This window comes from Rhinolophus ferrumequinum, chromosome 2, assembly GCF_004115265.2.
Source record: "Rhinolophus ferrumequinum isolate MPI-CBG mRhiFer1 chromosome 2, mRhiFer1_v1.p, whole genome shotgun sequence".
Taxonomy (NCBI): domain Eukaryota; kingdom Metazoa; phylum Chordata; class Mammalia; order Chiroptera; family Rhinolophidae; genus Rhinolophus; species Rhinolophus ferrumequinum.
The window spans coordinates 95,939,243-95,954,522 of NC_046285.1; the positions used below are offsets into that span (position 1 = coordinate 95,939,243).

The following is a 15,280-nucleotide window of genomic DNA, read 5'->3' on the forward strand; positions in this document are numbered from 1 at the left end:
CCTTAAATGGAATTATGTGGAGTAGCGATAACCTCGTCTGAGTCAAAGCGTGGGTGAACAGATCTCAAACCACAAGACTCACTGACTACAAGCAGAATGGGAATAAACTTTGAGAGCAGTAGAAGTTTGTTACTTAGGATTATTAAAGAATATGCTAAAGAAAGATAAGCAACTTGAGAGCTTACTAAATATACCCAGCATGCGTGGGGCTGAGATAAGTGGGGTTATGGGCAGCTGAACAAACAAAATGACTATTTCTGTAGAGACCCGGAGGGTTTGGCACTTCGGGTTTGATGACGCACCTTACCATTAAAGGAGCACAGGAGAATTATCTTATCTGAAGTCCAGAATAGGTTCTTCTCTTCAAGAAAAAATTATTTTTATATGTTCAATGGCCCTTGAGTAAAATATGCCTATCATAAAAATTACCTAACAATTTACATTGCCACGAAGTTGGCACAGCCAAAGAGCCATGATGAGGTCAGAAGAAACTAGCCATAACTAGCACAGTGTAAGAAACTTCATTTTTCTTTTTTGCAATAAACTAGCTGCATTACAGTGATAATGATTTTCAGAAAATGGATGGTTATTGAGATGAGATTTCTTATGAGGGATAATTTAGATTATTCGGGTGAAACAAATTTTCTTCTTTTTAGGCATGAACTATTATATTTAGATTAATGTTCAAATGCATAGTAGACGTTATTAAAAATATTAAAATTTAAATGGTTGGCATTTAATGAATGATTGGTAATTTTGCTTAGGGTGTTATAGCCATTCATAGAACTGAAGTAAGATTTTTCAAGTATCAAGAAAAAAATGATACTGAAAGATAGTATCTGATAAAGGATTCAGATGGTTTGAGTTCATGTTTGAACAAGTATCAGGCAAAGATTTATTGTTTTAGAAATGAATCTACCTTGTAAAAGACACCGGAGTTATATGAGTTCCTGGAACTTTCTTATAAAAGCTTTAGTTGTTGCTTTTCTCAGACAACTGGGAAGTCCCTTTTGTTTGTACATTGGTTCTGTGGACAGTGCTCCAACTACAGAGACTGGATGATCTCCTTTCTAGCTACAGGAGAAAACCTGGAGCAGAAAAGGTGCCTGGACACAGTGGCTTGACGAAAGGATTTTCATGCCGGAAATTCCATTAGTTATAATTCTTTACTCGAGGAGTGAGATACCTGTCAAAAGGACTCAGAAAGAGAAACACATTGTTCACTTTTGCAGGGATATATTTTTAGGGTCAGACGATATGAAAGGGAATCACATAGTATAAGGATAGTTGACCTGAACTGACCAAAGAGCCTAAGCTGAAAAAACAAAAATAGTGGCTTATTTGGAAGTATAGTTAATGACATAAAGAAAAACAGAAGGGTACTCAGAGAAAAAGTAGAGAGGGTTCTGATGGGTCAAATCTGGAGAACACTGAACCTAACGTGTCAGATTGAAATTCTAACACAATTGCTTATTTTGCACGATGACTTTTATTCAGTTCCAAGTGAAATTAATGGGCAAGAGTATTTTTCAATGACATTTAAAAAAATTAATCATACCCATTTTGGGGTATCTAGTTACCAAACTATTTACAGAAAGATTAAAAAAAGCAACAGTGAAAGAATACATTAATCTTGTGGCATGGAAAATAATCTATGAGTAATTTTTTAAAGTAAAAATTATTTCGTTGCTATTTGAATTGAAGTGATCAAGAAAATAAACTTAGGTGAAACTGAGGAAGTAACTGAATTTCAGACTGGTGGCTTAATCCCCAAAGATCATATTTTCTGTAAAACATCCTTTTTAAAAGAAAAATATATTGGGCAAATTTTGAAATGGATTTTATGTGTTTTAAAAACAATATGTATTTCAATTTTATTTTATAGTTTTTAAATACCCACTATGAAGATGGGGATTTTATATCACATTTCTTTTCCCTTCCCTCTGGTATAGGGTTAGGAAACTACAACCATATCTGGCCAGCTGCCTGTTTTTATAAATAAAGTTTTATTGTGACTTGCCCAATTGCTCATGCACATTTGTTTATGTGTTGTCTATTCTTGCTTTTGAGCTACAGCAGTGAAACTGAGTAATCTTGATGGGGACAATATGGTCCTGTTTTTGTAAACAAAGTTTTAGTATAACACAGTCACACCTTTTTGTTGATATATGGCCTATTCCTGCTTTTGAGCTACAGCAGTGACATTAAATAGTCTTGATAGAGACCATACAGCCCACAAAGTCTAAAATACTTAGTATTTGGCCCCTTTCAGGCAGAGTTTGTTGACCTCTATTATGTCATTACGTTTTATGTTATCAAGGTTTATCATATTTATAATCTGCTTTGTAACCACAATTCCCACATTTTTCGTATTGTATTTAAATGGATGCAGAGCCCTCTTCACCATGACTTTTCCACTTTTGAGTCCTTTATTTTGATCCTTTTTTGGATTTCATCAAGTAATTTCTTCAATAAAGGTTTATAAGAGCTTAATTTCCTTTTTTATATAAAAAAAGTATGTTGTTACAAATTACTTTAAAACATCTTGAGTGGCTATTATATTCTTTCCTAAAGAACTATGTAGATCAATGTTTAGTACCCACATTAAAAATAATGTGTAGAACAGGTAAAATTTATTCTAATGTATTTGATTTAACCCAATATGTTGAAATATCGTTTTAACATGTAGTCAACATAAAACATTATTAATGAAATTTTAAAATTCTTTTTTCTTTTCCATAGTAAGTCTTCAACTTCCAGCATGTATTTTACTCTTACAGAACATCTCAGTTTGAACTTGCTAAATTTCAAATGCTCAAAGACCATATGCAGCTAGTGGCTATAATATTGGATATCACACTGCAGACGACTGTCATTTATGGTTGAGCATGAAATGTTGTTATGCAGAAGTTTGTGGTCTGTCTTATTCCCCTCCCCTGCCCCATGGAGGTGAAATTATTTTTTTCTGAAGCCTGAATAATTATTTTTTCATTCTTGAAATTCAGTTTAACAGAGACATACATCAATGTAAAGAGTTCTATACCTAATTTTCATGTTCAGTCACTGTCCATGTCTAGTTTTTCATTTCAGGGATATTGTCTGGTACTATACCTTTGTAACATTTTTATTCCTCCATTTGTTATTTTTTCTTCTAGGGCACCAATTCTGCATTTGTCGGGGCCTTATTTTGGTCTTCTACATTGGTAGTTTCTCTATGATCCTTTAAGCACCCCATCTTCCTTTGCGTGGCTGTGAGGATCATAATCTTTTTCTAAATGTAAATAAGTTGATTTTGTTTCTTGCTCTGTCAGTGTCATTTATTTATTTGTCTTTGTTGTTCTTAACTTGCTTATTTTTAATGACATTGTTCTGGTGCTCATTTTATTTTCTGAGAATTGTATTTTTCCCTTTTCATATTATAGTGTTCTTTATAGTCTAATCTTTGTGCCTTTATTTTGTCAAATTCAAGTGGTTGGTGTTAAAGTGTTGTGTTATTCAAAGGTCTTCTGAAATTTTTCCTTTTGTTTCTTGTTTGCTTTGTTTTTTCTAAGTTAGGTTCTTTATTATTTACATATTTTATTTTCTTCTCCCTTGGCCTAGTTGTCATACCACTTATTATTTTTTTTAAAAAAAGTCTCATTCCCACTTAGTGTTGGCAATGGTTTTTTACTCCTCTATCCAGCAGATTCTTTGCTCTCTTTAAGATACTGGTACCATTGGACTTTAGGTGACTCTCTTTAAGGAGTTAAAGAAAGCATTGCCATTCTATCACCATCCCCTTGAAACCTTAAACATTTGCACTGTTTGCTGATTTGACAGTGAAACAAGGGAAAGTAACTTAAGCAGAGTCTGAATAGTCATTCTCACAAGTTCTCAAACCTGGACTAGCCTAGCTTCAGTTTATTGCTCTACCCATCACTACCACAACAGTTTGTTTTGTTCACTCTCCTGTAGCCTGAGAGGATGGTGTGTGTGTGTGTGTGTGTGTGTGTGTGTGTGTGTGTGTCTGTGAAGTTATGTTAGTGAGAATTCTCTGGATTTTGTTTATGGGTCAGTATAGCTTCTTAAGGGGTAAGGGTGAAATTAGAAGCTGGGCCATGCTCTCCTATGGTGGCATGCAATCTTCTGCCACTTTCCTTTCTGTTTATTAAAGTTAATGACACCAGGCTGTGTCCCTCACTTTGCCTGGAATCTGGCAGTAAGCTTTTTCTTTTACAATTTCAGAAATACTTAATATTTCTTTTTAGATATTAGGTGAAAGATATTACAAAGCAGCTTCATTCCTCCATCTTAAACAGTAACTCCTTTTTTGGAGATAATGCTGTGTGTATGTGTTTGTTATCTCTGGAAGAATACTTTTGAGATAGTTCCCAATTAAGAATTTATTCTCTTCTCTCCAAAAGTCAGGGAGATTTAAAGTGTCTCCAAGACCATACTGCCCAAAGGCAGTGGGAAAAGGAAAGAAGTCAATTTTCACGGCCTTCATTAGAGGTGAGTTGGAATTTCTAAACTTCAAGCATTGGTTCAAACAGTTGCTGGAGTTATAGACAGATGATTTTGCATACTCTATTTTAAGAACCAAACTTTGGGCTATTTTCACATAGAAATGTGAAAAGCTTTAAAATGTGTAAATGAGTACATGGTTGACCATTGATTTAAAATTTGTAAATCAGTGCATGGTTGACCTGTTAGCATGGGACATACTGAAGTGAATCAAAGGGTAACATAGAAATCAAACAAAAACAGAAGAAAATCACCTGGAGTTGACTCAACAGACATTTTGGAGTAAGATTCTGGTAGTCAGTCCAGGAAAGGAACCCCTTTCAAAGAATAATACTCAACTAAAGCCAGTTCTCATGGGGGACTGCATCATTAATTAAACTTGTAAAATGAAAACACATGCATTTACCTTTGTTCCCTACCTTATGCCTGACGAATCTTGACTACTCAATGCAGAAACCATCTTGATAAACAGTTTTGCCTGTTATTTCATTGTATCCTATAAAATAAGATTAAAACTCCAATTTTATAGATAAGGAAACATGAATGAAGTGTCCTTGAATATGTCTTTTTACTTTAGCAAAAATTCAAATTAGCATGTGGTCAAATTGATTTTTATCTTTTGGTATGAAGTTCTGTGCGTTCTGACACAGGTAACCACTACCTCAATAAGGATACAGAATAGTTCTCTTACCTCCAACATTTCTTCGTGTTATCTGTTTGTAATCACCTCCTCCCCCTACAGCTAATCTCTGACAGCCACTGATCTGTCCTCTGTGATGATAAGTTATCTTTTTAATAAATGGAGTCTCACAGTATCTAATCTTTTGACACTGGCTTCTTTCACCTAGTATACTTTCTTTGAGGTTCATCAAGTTGTTGTGTGTATCATTAGTTTGTTCCTTTTCATTGTTGTGCAGTATTTCTTTTTATGAATGAACCACAGTTTCATGCACCCATTGAAGAACATTTGGATTCTTTCCAGTTTTGTCTAAGTGTGATGGCAGAATCTATAAACATTCATGTAAAGGATTTTTGTCTGAACGTACATTTTTATTTCCCTGAGGTAAAGACGAGGGGAGGGATTACTGTGTCCTATGGTAAGTCTATGTTTAACTTTATAATGAAATGCCCAAGTGTTTTCCACAGTGTCTGCACCATTTCTACCAGCAATATACGAAAGTTCCAGGTGTTCTGCCCCCTAGCCAGCACTTGTATTATCAGTAATTTTTATCTTAGACATTCTAATAACTATGTAGTATTAGCTCATTCTGGGTTTAATTTGCATTTCTCTAATGGCAAATAATTTCAAACATCTTTTGATGTGTTTATTTGACATCCTCTTATTCTCTTTGATGAAGTGTCTAAGTCTTTTACCCATTTTACAATTGAATAGTTTGCTTTTCTATTGTTGAATTTTGAGAGATCTTTATACTTTCTGGATACGTGAAGATGTCATGATCCAGGCACATGTCCATCTCTGTGATCATTGCACCTGCTGCATCTTGTAATATGCACTTACAGTGTGCTCTTCCTCACATCCCAAATTATTTTACAATATTTGTAGGGGAGTGAGGAGACATATTTCTGAGAAACATGGGGATTTATGAAGGGGATCAGAATTTCTCCATTTTCATGAGCATTTGCACATGATTTGCTGGTGTGCCTCACTATCTGAGCCCTGCTGTTTCTGCTGTTGTTTCCTTCTTTGGCTTTCTGATCAGTTAGTTATCTCTACAGTTCATCTTTTTCTTCTTTTCATACAAGTAACTATAAACAGCACAAATAAACACTTGGTAATTTTTATTAGTGGATAAATCCTATCTAAAGAAACTTATAACAAGATAGAGACATGTGGGATGGCTGATGCTACAAACCCATGACTTTTCTAGGTAGTTGGACAATCTCACGAAAGGATATAAATCAAGGGAGGTCTACCTGGCAGGAAATTTCTCCAGGCATGCCAGTGTTTTGTTCTTGAATTTTTGGTTGAAAAATTATATCAATGATTTGGACATAAACATTAAAGCCATGTTTATAAAATTTACAAATTTACAATTTACGAAACTCGAGGTAAAAGATGAAAGGTTCTAAATGATTTTTTAGTCTGGACAACTAGCTGTAAAATGACATGAAATATCTTAGTTTCTATTGTCAACTTCAAAAGGTCAATTTTACAATAATAAGATATAACATACATAACCTTTTTGATAGCAGGTTTTGTGAAAACAAAAAATAAAAATGGACAAATCAATTAACTGTGAATTTGCTATAAAACCAAAATGCCACATGGCGGCCAAAAACTCAACATAGTCTTACACTGCAGATATTGTCCAGAAGATCTGAGCTCTAAGCACCACGTTTTATGCCTGTTTAAATCCTCAGTGTCTTGCAAGACACTCTCAATCAAGGTTTGTAATTATATTCTAACAACTGTAATGGTGAGGACATAGGTAGAGTATTGTGTTAAAATTTGACTGTCACATTTTAAGGGTCAGTTGCTAAGCTGTAGTGCACACAAATAATGAAGGGAGGGAACAGGGAGGGTCTGAAAATACATACTAGGGGGTCTAATGGAAGAATGAGGAATATGCCGGCAGAGAAGATTAATGAGAGACAGGCTAACTATTTTGGTCCAAACTTGTTTTATTTGTCTCAAAGGAAGAATTTGATCCATCTTATAGGGGAGAGGCTTTAAACTCAATATTAAGAACTTTCTATAATTAATAAAGACCATGATCTGCACTATTGAATGACCATCTGTTAGGGATGTTGTAGAAGGGAATTCTGCTGCAATATATGGTGTGGTGATTTAGCCTGAACGGCCTTTTCAACTCAAAGATTGTGTATTAAGTAGTAAGATTTACTCTAATTTTTTTGAAAAATACTAAATGTGTGCGATATAGTCATTCTTCCATTAACAACAATACTTCACTAAAAGACCTTTTATTGCCACTGATTTAACCAAGCAAAGGGCTTCTACTTCTTTCTTATTAGACTACAGTTTTATTTTTTCAATTTGTCTCACGTTAGGGATCAGTAGATATTTGCATTACTAATATCCATTATTTTGTCAAAATTGTAGCTATCTCTCTGTAAGTTTTTTAAGCCCTTAAGTATTTTCCCCCTGAATTTAAGAAGTGATTTTTCCAGCATTCTTTCATATTCAGATCATTGTGATTATTTACAAAGCCAATAATATGTTTCTGTTTCAATGTATTTTACATTTTTTCCATACTTCAGGGAACACTGAAAATTAAAATTTTTGGAAATGCTGTTTTATTATAATACGTAGTGACTCACATACGTCAATCATGAAAAGTTGAGTCAAACCCATCACCTGCGCTCATGGTGGTTCAATGTAACACTGATTTCAATTTGCTAACATCACAAAGCAGCACATTGCTACTCAGTGTATTCACCATCATGTCCTTAACATGGTGAGAGACAGGCTAACTACCCTTTGTCCCTGGGACACTGTGTTTTCTGGTTCTGCTCTGCCTCACTTCTTCACAGCTGCCTCTCCCTCATTCTCACCTTAATTATCTATTCAGAGGGAGTCCTTGTCAATTTCTTGTCTCTCTAACATTTTCTGCTTTGAGGTCTCATCTACTTCCGTGCCTTACATGGAGGAGTGCTCTTACTCTCACTGCTAGCCAGGCCCTACCTCTCCCTGCTCTTCCGTAGGGCTGCCCACTGGAGTTAATAGATCTAATATCCAACTCCTTAGCTTTTCCCTCAAAACAACACTTGGCATCTTCTCTGTTTCTGTCAGGGATACAACCTTTTTCTTAGCCATGAAACTTCCGAATCTATCACAGTCTCTCTCTGGATGGGGAGGTCGAGTCCTATGATTGTTAAGAGGACCACTTCTGACTCAGGCTGTCTAGTGTCAGTTTTCCAGTGGCACGACTTGAACAAGTTGTGTAGCCTTTTTAAGACTTCGCTTGTTGCATCCGTAAAATGGAGACGACAGTAACAAACTGTGAGTGTTGATATCCTCGTAGTTGGCGTCAGTGCTAGGGATTTGTTGCCCCAACTTCTAGGCTGAGCTTGTCATTATTTCAGTTGTTCAGACATGACCCTGATGAACTGTGGACGTTAACAAAACATTAAACGTGAGAGACAGATTATATTTAGTTTTTTAAGTGATCCCTAGTGGTGAATTTTAAATTTACTAATGTATGCATTAGGGGATGCACTTAATCTGTGGAAAAGTTAATATAGTTAATATACTCTATTGGTTTGCTAGGGCTGCCATAACAGAGTACCACAGACTGGGTGGTTTAAACAACACAAGTTTATTTCTTCACAGTTCTGGAGGCTACAGGTCTGAGATTAAGTGTCAGCAACATTAGTTTCCCCTACGGCCCTTCTCCTAAGGTTGTAGATGGCCGTCTTCCTGTGTTTTCAGGTATTCTTCTCTCTGTACGTGTTTGTGTCCTAATCTCTTTATAAGGACACCGGTCGTATTGGATTAGAACCTACCCTAACTACCTCATTTTACTTTAACCCACTCTTTAAAGGCCTTACCTCCCAAAACAGTCACATTCTGAGGTACTGCGGGTTAGGGCTTCAACACAAGGCTTTTGAGGAGGGGGACACAATTCAGCCCACAGCATATACTTACCTACCTGACGATTTAACTGGTGGGAAAACACTAACGTAACATTAGTTTGGAGGTTATTTCATTTTTTTTTTTCAATTAAAGTTTATTGGGGTGACAATTGTTAGTAAGGTTACATAAATTTCAGGTATACATGGAGGTTATTTCTTAACGTCCAGGTAATTAAGATATTTGTGATCACCTTTTTTATTATTTACTTATAATATTATTAATTATGATCAGATAATGTGGCCTGCAAAAGTCTGTACTTTAATAATACCTGTCAAAGTTTCTTTGGTGAACAAACACACATATATTTCACTATTTCCCAAGAGGCAATCGAAAGTAACCTGGGGAATCTAGGTGGTTTTTAAATCAGCTGCTTTTGTGGTGTTACATCATTACTTCTTGAGTGGAGGGGAAGTGAAACAAACTGGCCAACCTGGTTTCTCTGACAACAGCTTAGCTCACCCTTCTTGGGGAGGGTGATACTGAAACTCCGGACTAAAAAAGGCTTTTAGATTATGTGTGAGTCTCTCTCTCTCTCTCTCTCTCTCTCTGTCTCTCTCTCTCTCATCCCTATCATGCTTTGTGATCAAGAGTTGGCTATAAAGTTACTACTCTGGACAAAGACCAAATTTCCATTCTAACATTAATCCTAACACCAATATTGTTCTATACATAATACATGTTTGTGTGAAGGTTAAAATCAATCCACTCAGTATTTTCCTTTTGGTAGGTGGGTTTTAGTTCCTTTAGGATCAGGTTTATTGTCTCGGGTGGGGACCGGATGGGGGGGAGTGGGAGGGTGGAATTTGCTTTAAAATGAGTATGGGCTCAAGTGCCCTCTTGTGTCTGCTTTGACTTTCTTTGCAGAGGGAGAGTCCAAGTTACACAGAATCACATCGCCTGTCTAATTTCTCATTCTCTTAATTTTCAAACGTCTTAGTTTCTATTAGATAATCAGATGAGAAAGTCATTTTCAGAAGGGGTCAGATATCTCAATGAACCATTGAAACCCTTTAACTCACACTGTTGTTGGAGCTTTGTCACAGCTCAGTAAGGCCCGAAAGCTATCTAGGGTTATAGTGTGGTTTGTGCAAAGCGAAACTCTGGTCACAGCCTGCCCCAGTAGCAAAAACAGGCACCACGAGAGGCTGAATGACTAAACGAATCCGGCAAGTGCCAGAGAAGTGTTTTCCTGAGATGTGCGTTATTTGGTGAAACTCAAATGCAAATAAGTGATAAAGGGAAGAACATCCTCCACTCCAGCCTGGCAGGAGTTGTGGAATGAAGTAGCTTTTCTGATAGTTGAAGATGTCCGCTTAGGATCTCGTGTATTATGTTTTGCTGAATGGGTATATTTAGAATCTGATTTGGGAGGAAATGAAAGTATGACAACAGGCAAGGGTGAGGGAAATCGACAGAAATGTGCGTTTTCACTATATTTCTAAGATCTCCAGGTCAATCTAGTGTTTTAAAAACAATGTCCAGTTTACCTGCAAGCATTTCAAGGGAGTCCTTTGGTCTGTTTCTCATATGAAAACCTATTTAGCTGCACCCACCCGCAGCCACGTTCTTTGTTTTCATTATTTGTCAGTAAGTGTTTTTGTTGAGCACTTCCCTCATCTTCCTTCCTCTTTGGGCCCCTTCCACTCCACCCACCTGCCTTCCCTATCGCCCCCTCCCCCTGCCCCAAATGGAGTGTGTTGTACTCTACTTGTGCTGTATGGAATTCTCATTAGGGAAGATCCTTATCACTAACAATATGGTTGACTTGCAGAATTCTCAAGGAAGTTTCAATGGTTTGGAGATCACGTGTTTTTTGTTTGTTTCCCCCCCTCCATCCACATGCAGATCATATCTATACAGTGGTTATCTGTCACCTCTACTCGTGGTACGTTTGTACAGTTGAAAGATCAACGCCTGGGGCTGATTACTTGTCAATTGCAACAAGATTCACAAGCTCTTCCTGTTGTTTTTACCTCTTCCATCTGCTGACCTGGACTGGACTTTTGGGGTTCTTGCAAAGCCCTTATATTTATTGTAGGCCAATGTGGAGCCTAAGGAAGGGTTCTCACCAGAAGATGAGAAATTCAGCCCTCAGCTCTGCCTTTTCCATGCTCTCACTGGCTGTATGGCCTTGGGTGGGTCATTTCACTTCTTGGGCTCAATTTCATCATCTGTTAAAGAAAGGGAAGGGCCTGTTAGCAAAAACTGGCTCTAATGGCCTTTCCAGCTGTGGCTGCTCCATGCTAAGTCATCCTTGGACCACCCTTGTTTTGCTTCCATTGGGCTTTGCCTTCCATGTATTGCTTCTGTTCATCCTTTCCCAGATTTGCACATCCCGGAAGATGAATCATTCTCTCAAGTTGGTTTAGCCAAAGTGTGAATCCGCTTTATTATGAATCTTCTGAAGAATAACTCACTCCAGAGACGTTAGACATCATCTCTGATTGTGCCAGTAAGCTCATTTCAGTTATTCTGATGAGGCCTGGGCCCTACCACCACACTAAGCTTGCCAAGAATTGGGGCGTAGCTCCCACAGCTATGTTTGAGGTCTGCTTCCCAGCCTGTCTGTCCTTCCTGGATTAGCCAGCAGCATTCTAGGAACAAATCCCCTCTGCTCACCCATGCTTTTCTGATGCCCAACTCATTTTCTGAATCTCACCCTTCTCCCCTCCCTGCTGGTCTTGGCAAGACTGAATTTGTCAGGCCCTGTAAGTCCCTGTGGGCTTTTCCAGGTGGTTAGGATGTTGGTGCTCTTGGCTGCTTCTCTAGATATTTCTAAATGCTTTTGATTGATTTGAAAAACATGCTAACTTTGAGTTTTAAGATATTTGTAATTGTACCCCAAGGCCACTGGCTTAGCAATAGAGTTGTCAAACCGCTCATAAATAAACAAAGTGAAAGGAAGAGGTGGGGCCAGAAAGGCAGTTACAGAACTGGGAGCCAAAAGAAGCAGTTTCTGTTTAGTGACTTTTTAATAGGCCAGATTGTGTGTGTTTATCCCCTCGACTCTGGGAATGGAGGACAAATTAACTAGCCATGGATTCCAACAAATGGGCTATAGTGCGGCAAATTTAAACCTATGCTGTACCTGACTCCTTCAAGGCTGATCTACTTCGTGGCCACTCCCAGAATTGTGGAGTAGTTAATTATGACTTGCCGGGATAACTATGTCTTACCTTATAGCAACCCAGCTTTTCTAGGATGGTACCTTAGTTGTTCTTTCATCTCTGGTACCTTCTGACAACAGATGACATCGGGCTTGAACCAATCCTATGTAATCTCCTTTGGCTCATCATTAAAATAAAATAGGATGCCCTTAGAGATGGGATGGTTATCCCAATGCAGTTGTGTTACTACTTTTGTGGTATCAGATGTATTAGTCAGCTTAGCTGTAGTAACAAACAGTCTGCAAATCTGTGGCTCACACTAAAATGCATTTTCATTTTCCACTTGTATTACATGGTGGTGGTTGTGCAGCAGTTGCCACAATTCTGCTCCAAGAGTCTTTTCTTTCCAAGACTCAGCAAAGGAGCAGCACTTAGTTGGGATGTACCATTTTTGTGGCAGAGAGAAAAACAGGCAATTGGCTGAATAAAATGTGATTTTTCAAAGCGTTTGCTTGAAACTGGCCCAGTGTCACCTCGGCTTACATTTTCACTGGTTCAGACAAGTCGTATGGCCAAACATGATAACTGAGAAGAATATTCCACCTATAGAAAGGCACAACAAGTCACGTGGAAATGGGCTGGGATGTGCAATCACCTTACAGGGAAGAGAGCCAACATGGAGAACAATACCAAAATCCATCACACGGGGCTGACATATTAGATGTGTAACTTCACGAGAAAGGTCGGGTTCTGGTCAGAAGACTGATCCATAAATTTATCTTTCCTCTCCTTGAGTGCTGTCCTTTGAAGGAGACGAAGATCTCTCTGGTTCTCACATTTGAGGAGGCCTATACCAGTATTCCACTTATGAGATGAAGTCTGGCTTGGTTCTAATGCCCTTGAGGTTCACTGATTCCTGCTTAGGCCATATCTCCTTTACTGTGAATTGCTTCCATTTGTTTGACTTTACCTTTTGATTTTTTGGGGGGCTTTGGTATTTATGAAAGTCCTTTGCTCTTCTTTTGGCTGACTCTAAAACAGTGCTCTTGCATCTGCAAGATCACTGTGGTTTGGAACCAGGCCAGAAGATGCAGGAGTCAGCATTTGCAGAGACCTGAGCATTTTGGCTCCAACACAGGTTCAAGAAGTAGAGTGAGATATAAGAATAAATGCATCTATTTCTCTGATTTTAATGAAATATTTGATTGGTAGATTCACTCATTTTAAGAACACTTAACATGAATCAATTTCCCTGATTTTAGATGGATTACAGAAGTTAACATTTTTGCTCACTTTCCACAGGTGAATTTTTTGGATTATCTTGATATTTTGTCAGGGAATCTTTTTCATGGGACATATAGCTTAGATGGTGAAACTATTTTTCTTGACTTTTAGACTTTCTTGGAAGTCTAAAGGAGGATGAGTGCTTCTGACTTGTGGCAACAATGAATTCTTAGAATGAAACTTGAAATAGGAGAAAAATCTGATTTCAGTGTAAATTAATCAGAGAATTTCCCTCTCCAGAAATCAAAATGATTTCCGTATCTGGAAAACATTCTTTGCTAATAAAGCGAAATAAACCCTCCTGTAATTATTTCTTTTTATTGGCTTGTTTGAAAAACAATAAGTAAGTATTGTAATACAAAATGTCAGTAAAATATTTTACCATATCTACATGTGTACTGGCCCCAAAATCTGTGGTTTTTTTTATCAGAAATGGAATTGAATGGGAACATTTCCATAAGCCCATTCTCTTCATCATCCAGCATTACATTTGTCAGTTTCCTGGTCTTATTCTCTCCTGGACTTTGGCATTTGAAAGAGCTTGGGCTCCCAGCCATTTTTTGTCTCTTTTCTCCACACTTAGTGCAATGCCTGGCATTTGTGTTGAATGGAATGAGTATCTAAACAAATGAGTTAACAAAACACTAGTCTAGTTCCAGAAAAGAAAAGAACATCTAATGTGGACCAGTAAATAGAAAGGGGGATGAATGCCCTGGTTCCCCAGCTTCTTTCCTTGGTGTCTCTGCCCTTCTGCCCAGCTACCTCATGGGACTGAGGTACAGTAGTGCTAGGACCCCCTGCGTTAGCTGCTCTCTTCCAAGTCCAGGCAATGACTTCACATTTTCTTACTCCATGTTAACATTTGGAATACTAGAACCCAATATTTTCAACAAGAACTTGATTGAAATAGCAAGGGAAAAATATAAAAAAGAAATGAAAAATAATTTTCACCACCCTCAACACAAAAGATGAAAAGTAATAGCTGCCATTTTTTGACATTTCCCTGTATGACAAATCCTGTGCAAAGGCCTATACAGACAAGAGAAGCGGGACTGTTCTCTTCATTTTGGAGATGTGGCACTGACGCCTAGAGAGAGTTAGTTATTACTTGCCCAATGCCCCTCAGATGGGAACAATGGTTATTTGATTCCACAGCTCATGCTTTGAAAGAACATATTGCTAAGTAAAATGATTCTAGTGTATGCACCAAAGAGATTGATTTAGCCCAAAATTCCTTCTTTTTTTCCTGTAAGTCTCCTTTCAAACTTTCTTTCTTTCTTTCTTTCTTTCTTTCTTTCTTTCTTTCTTTCTTTCTTTCTTTCTTTCTTTCTTTCTTTCTTTCTCTCTCTCTCTCTCTCTCTCTCTCTCTCTCTCTCTCTCTCTCTCTCTCTCTCTCTCTCTCTCTCTCTCTCTCTTTCCTTCCTTCCTTCCTTCCTTCCTTCCTTCCTTCCTTCCTTCCTTCCTTCCTTCCTTTCTTTTCTCTCTCTCTCTCTCTCTCTCTCTCTCTCTCTCTCTCTCCCCCTCTCTCTCTCTGTCTCTCTCTTCCTTCCAGGTGCAAAATTCCCTTCCTTAAGATTCAGTGAGCTAGTTGCAGCCACTTGTGTTGACAGTTTTACAGTCAAGTTGCCTGGGTTTTCTGCCCATCTCTCCAGCAGTTGCTCTTTTATCATCTACAACGCCTTTTTTCAAATTGAACATAGCTATTCTTCTTTATAATTTTTGTCTGGCGCCTCCACCCACATAATTCGCACCCCTCATCAACAAAGATTTT

At 37.8% G+C, this 15,280-nt stretch overlaps 1 long non-coding RNA gene across 1 annotated transcript in view; it reads left to right on the forward strand.

Moving 5' to 3' along the window:
* Positions 1 to 15,280, forward strand: part of LOC117031751 (uncharacterized) — a 53,942-nt gene that overhangs the window by 13,474 nt on the left and 25,188 nt on the right. The gene's annotated exons all lie outside the window — the stretch shown is intronic.